General features: G+C 42.3%; 1 long non-coding RNA gene across 1 annotated transcript; it reads left to right on the forward strand.

Annotated features, from left to right (window-relative positions):
* The first annotated feature begins 1567 nt into the window (after positions 1–1567).
* LOC134445250 (uncharacterized) lies at positions 1568–3499 on the forward strand. The gene is made up of 3 exons (XR_010034210.1): positions 1568–1672; positions 1988–2132; positions 2818–3499. It is a non-coding gene; the product is annotated as an uncharacterized LOC134445250 (long non-coding RNA).
* The last annotated feature ends 2879 nt before the right edge of the window (positions 3500–6378 follow it).

Genomic DNA, 6378 nt, shown 5'->3' on the forward strand with positions numbered 1-6378 from the left:
TGACCTTTCTGCTATCCTGGCCGAGGTGCTCGTCTTTTAATGTTAGCCACTCATGCTTTGTCTAAAGCTGTCTCCAGGGCTCTAAATTAACTTTTTCCACCACCAGCCAATTTGGCTAGTGGACATTTTTTCTTACCAGCCAAACAGAAGTTCAACTAGCCATTTTTTTTATCTCGCCAAAATAAACTAGGCCTATGCATTAGGCTAGTTTTTTTTTCTAATTAAATGGTAATTTTGTCCAACTGTTTCTACAACACACTATAGGCCTGCATAGGCTACTATATGCCTACATAATAAGCATATTATATTATAGGCCTATATTTTTTCATTATTTTTTAACTTCTGCTTTATTTTTTACTTTCGTTACTTAGGCCTAATTAATTTGATTAGTTTTTGTTCAATTCCTCTGAAAGCAGCTGAATCACATCACACAAGCCACTCACATAACAGACCTTTAACATAGGCCTACAGTAACCAAGCACACAGCGAGAGAGGGGGAGCTCTTCTCTACCATGCGCAACAAAATGACAAGAAGCCTAGTTTAATTAAAAGTAAATAATATCTCGGGAATCTTCGCTTCCTTTGTTACTTCCACAGCTTCGTCGTTGGTTGCTTTTTTTTTCTTTTCGATGGTGTGGGCTTTCCAACTTAGTTGCGCCAGGACTCTAAACATTTCAGAAGACAACTGAACTGACAGCTACGGTCACACTACTCTGACAGTCGGCTCTCCTCCTCTGCCCTGGTCGCTATTTCGTTTCCACAACCACTCATTTTTAACGTCACTATTTACAATTACTACTAGCATTCACCAACACACAGAACCTTGCTCTAACCCCCGCCACATTCTCATCACTCGCACAAAACGTCTACACAACAGAAGTAGCGCTATGCATAATCTGCGTAAGTCCTGTTATTGAAACGGTCAGGGTCTCGCTGCTTAAAAAATGCAGCCTGTTACAGCAAGGTTCATATAGTAATAATAGCAGTAGTGACGTTAAAAAGGTTGTAGCGAAAGCGACGAGAGCATAGGAGGAGAGCTGCCTGTGAGAATAGTGTGAGGGCAGCTTAGCTGACAGAAGGCTGGTCGTCTGAAATGTTTTCAATCCTGGCGCGCGCAACAGCATGGAGTTGACGCTCGATGCACTGGAAAGCCCACGGTGGGAGGCTACCTCGTGACGCTAGTGTCCATGGGTAATGTAGGAAATCTCGCCGTATAACGTTCATCAGAGCAGCGGTTTACCATTCATAAGTTACTGTACTCGGGCGCTACTAGCCAAATTGGCGGGTAGGTATTTTTTTCTACTAGCCAAAATGAATTTTCACCCGTGTTTGGCGTGTTGGCGTGTGTTAATTTAGAGCCCTGGCTGTCTCTCTCACCACTCTGGGCAGACGCCCGCATAGTGCAGGCTTTCAGCCGCTGGTCGTCCGACGCAGTGCGTTTTGCATTCGGCTCATTCCTCGCTTTGTCATCTGGCTCAGTGTACTGTTTCTGTTCTGTTAACTCTGTTTCGTTCTTCTCGTTCCTCGCCCAAGAGGTATACAGCACGCTCGTTCAGAATCGGCGGGGTCTGTCCCCTACTGCGATCAAGGCGCTGGGCCGTTGGTCGTCTGGCGCATACGCTTCCTGCATTTGCCTCACTCCTCATCACGTCGTTGAAGCATGCTATATCTGGTCTGTAACTTTATGTTTTCTATTCTCATTTCTGGTGACGGTGGTATTTTGCTGCACCGGCGGCATTCACTCCATCTCTTGGGGGGCTATCGCTCCGGTCACCCGGTCATGTCTGTATTCTATCCTTCTCTCATCTATCAGATCGATTTTATAGTGGTCTGTAAGCCTGTTATCTCTATATTTTACACATTGAACCAGCCTAATTGCCATGGTTGTTTATCTATGATGTCAACTATCATACCACATATTATAGCCTACATTCATTCATCCATCCATTCATTTACTCATTCATCACCATGTTCTACTCTGTCCTAGGTCACGATTCCGGCTCTCTACCTACTGTCATAATCTAAGTTTTCAGCGCTCTCCTGACCAAGGTGCATCTATCAATCAAATCATAACGCTCTGCTGTGTCTCTGCTCTCAGCGCATCCGCGCCATGTCTTCTCGCATAGCCTAAGGTACCGACATTATCATCATCACCATCATCATCACAGGCTTCATGCCTCCGCTAGACCACCGCCCATAAGCTTAAGCCTTAGAACATCCCTATCATTTATAATCTCATTTAATCTATCATCATTTGTCTTCCAACACCTATCACTTATCACTCATCATCATCATCATTATTATTATTATCATTGTCATCATTGTCGTCATTATCATTATCATCTTTATCATCATCATCATCATTATCATCATTGTCATCATTATCATTATCATTATCATCTTTGTCATTATCATCATTGTCATCATCATCATCATCATTGTCATCGTCATCATTGTCATTGTCATCATCGTCATTGTCATCATTATCATTGTCATCATTGTCATTGTCATCATTGTCATTGTCATCTCATTGTCATTGTCATCGTCATTGTCATCATTGTCATCATTGTCATTGTCATCATTATCATCATCATCATCGTCATTGTCATCATTGTCATTGTCATCATTATCATCATCATCATCATCATTATCATCATTATCATCATTATCATCATCATCATCATCATCATCATCATCATCATCATCATCATTGTTATCATCATCATCATCATCATCATCATCATCATCATCACCTATCATCCTTCATCTTCCGTCTATCATCAATCAATCATCTAACTAACTTTTCATGTCTTTCAGATGGTGTCTCCTTGTAAGCGGTAGGTGAGTTCACTTCTAATCTCTATTTTGGGGCAGGCTACGCCCGCCTCCATCTCCGCTGGAGGATATGCTGTCCTACCCCGGAGTTCAACGCGAAGACGGGAACCTTCGCCAAACAGATTCATGCATTTTGTATCAAGTGTAATTGTTCGCCAAACGGATTCATGCAATTTTGTATCATGTCTATTGTTCAATAAATGTTAATAACGTTCATTTGCCTCTCGAGTCTTCATGGTAGAAATGGGAGCTTGCGTAAATTCTACCAGGGAGACTCGAATTTTTCGGCTGTCAAACTTACTAGGCTAACCATCCAATCTCTCTTTTGACAGATCATACATGCGTCATCATTGCCCAGGGTCGTCAACCAATCACAACGCGAGATTCGGGAATCCCCGTTATGCATCACTCATGCATCGTTCCCTCTCAGCCAATGGATCGCATTCACGTTTGTTTAAAAAATCAGTCACTCATTCTGTTCTCTGCTTTCCAGTTAAGCCGAATTTGAAGCCACCACCACCCCTCCGTCCACCGTCACCAGTGGTTCCCGTCTGTTAGGGGGCAGGCTACGCCCGCCTCCATCTACGCTGGAGGATATCCTGTCCTACCCCGGAGTTCAACGCGAAGACGGGAACCTTCGCCAAACAGATTCATGCATTTTGTATCAAGTGTAATTGTTCGCCAAACGGATTCATGCATTTTGTATCATGTCTATTGTTCAATAAATGTTAATAACGTTCATTTGCCTCTCGAGTCTTCATGGTAGAATAACTATTGTTTTCGAGCATCTGCACCATAACTACCATTTGTGCAGTAGTTAAACAGTTTCAATAATTTTCAATCATTTTCGTGACCAAAATCGTAATATTTGCCCATTTCATGTCAAATTGCTCCCAATACGCTGAATTTGGGGCAACTCCTAGTTTGCCTCACGCCGGATTGCGCAATCCCTCGTTAACAAGCTTGTGCGCATGCGCCATTTTGCTCGTTCTGTGTATGCAACCTGGTAATATTGTATTAAACGTTTTTATACACTTAATAGAAATATGTATGGTGTGCCCTCATTTTCCTGATAATTTTTTACTATTTTCTACGTGTGATTATCATTTCTTTACTCTATACACTCTGGCATAACGCCCACTGAAAGATACAGTGGTGAGGCCAGCAGCAGTCTGGCCGCAATCTCATTCTGGCATTGAGAGTCTTGCTGGCAGTTACGTCATAGCGAATCTGAAGTTCAGTCCGTCGTGTCATTAGTGTTGGCTAGCTTGTTCACTTTGACTGCTACCATGGAAGCGGATTTCATAACGAAACTAAGAGCTTCAAGTAACAGGAATTAACAGGACAGAATAAGGTAGGAAATCCGTTTCCCCCCTGATGTGCTCGCCGAAGCACTAAGTTTACTATTTGGTGGCAATGTTGTTATCGATGTTGTCTACTTGTCTTCCGTCTAACTAGCCCTCACTTCAAAAGGAAAGCACCTGTGCTATCCTGTCACCAAGCTAACACCACTTTCAAAAATGCACACCTTTCCTGAATTCATGGTGGGCTGCCCGGGTGGTTTAGTTACCATATGTAATGTGATGTGTGTAGATTCGTGTTTGTAGGGCATCTGCGTGTGACTGGAGTGAACAGTGTAGCGTATTACAGTGTGAGGCAGCGAGAACAGTGTCTGGCTGCGCAAGCTACTTGTAGAACCTATATAGTAAGCTAACCTTTAGCTCCATTAGACAAGCTACATCCAATAGAAATATTAAGCTAGCTCCATCTGTAAAATGTAGCGAACTACATCATTACAAGCTACTTCAACTAGAAATTCAAAATCACAGCATATTTGTATTATTTGGGCTGCAAAACTGACATCTGATATGTCTGTTGGATATGATAGACCCATATGATATTTTTGGCCATGGTAATATACCTATGGTCAATCAGCTGGCTTCTTTGCTCTCCTGTCTCCCCCCGGTGTGTGCGCATTTTGCCTCGTCATTAGTTTTGCGAGTTTGATTGCGAGTTTTGATACCGGTCTGATGGAGGTAGAGTGACATAGCGCATGAAAATGTCAATAGAAACAAAGGTGTGGACATTCGGGTGTATGATTTGATTGCTCGAGACATTTTTGGGAGATAATAGTCCATGGTCTGGCAACTAGCCTTCTCCCTCTCCTGCCTTCAGTGTGTGTGTGTGTGCCTGTCGCGTTTGAGAGTTCCATCGGCGCACGGCACGAGCATATGGCAAGCCGTTTTAACATATAATAGCCAGAATGGATATGTGTTGCAGTTGCGCATGGAAATGTTCCGTTTCTCCGATGACGTTTTTTTATTATTATTTTTTTTTTTAGCTTCCCCAACAGTCTTGCTAGCGCCATCTATGTGTAGGCCTACCTTATGTTAAGAAAGCTATGACATATGAAACTTATCGGTAGGCCTATTTGGCAAATATTTACTAATACTGTAGCTGTATATTTGAAAATCTGATATTGGAAAAGTCAGTGCCTCACCAGCCATAAACACCAGCGCACGTCACTGGTGTAAAATAAGCTTATTTCCAAAAATGGGACAGTATCACTTTAAATCGTTTATCTTGTCAAATGCTATGCAACAAAAGGTCTGGCCCTGATGACCTTAGATTTAGGCCTACTGTTCGAAGATTTCATTTGACTTCCAACGTTGGTTAGATGTTTTTTGGGTAACACTTTACAATAACTACCCAAAAAAGCTTTATAGATAATTTATAAATAATTTTTAAATAATGAACTAATTACCAACAAAATGTTTACAAATGTTTTTAAATGGGCAAGAGATACTGTGTTAATACAACAGACACAGCACAGTCTTATCGGTCCTGGAAGTCCCAGGTCCCAGAAGGCATGAAACCACATAAAACTCACACAGTAGAAGTTGACTCCCACTCCACTGTGCTATCGTAGTTTGGGTCGTACTCATTTACAAACGTTTGTAAATGCTTTGTTAAATTTTAAATATAATTAACAGCTAATAAAGTGTTTATAAAGCTTTTTTGGGTAGTTATTGTAAAGTGTTACCGTTTTTTTGTGGGCTTTCGTGCCTTTACTGATTGAAGGAGTGACAGGAAGCAAGTGGGAGGGAGAGATGGGGGTATAGGGAAACTCGTTCGGACCGCGCTGTCAAAAGTTGCATGTGAGGTTTTCTGACAGCGGACCTTGGAAGTGGTCGCGAGAGCCATCGTTGACTTACTAATGAATCGCATAAGCATCGGCTGACTCTGGAACATGATTAATGAAACTTTTAATCCTACCTGGAGTGTGGTTGAACTAATGGGATGTTGGTGTAATGGGTCTCTTTTCTAAAGACCGATACCGGTATGTACTCATCAGCGGTCAATTGTTGGACTAATGGACTGACACCCCAATGACATGAAACCATTTGAACCTGAGTGGGTCCCCATGGCTCTACAGATCATTTAGGGTATGCTGCTGCTGAGTTAACGACGTGCTGCACCACATCAACCCCCTGTGCTGTGTGAAAAATGCTTTAACCCCTTAGCGCAGAGCCTATGTTATAA

Source organism: Engraulis encrasicolus, chromosome 3 (genome assembly GCF_034702125.1).
Source record: "Engraulis encrasicolus isolate BLACKSEA-1 chromosome 3, IST_EnEncr_1.0, whole genome shotgun sequence".
In the NCBI taxonomy this organism is placed as follows: Eukaryota; Metazoa; Chordata; class Actinopteri; order Clupeiformes; family Engraulidae; genus Engraulis; species Engraulis encrasicolus.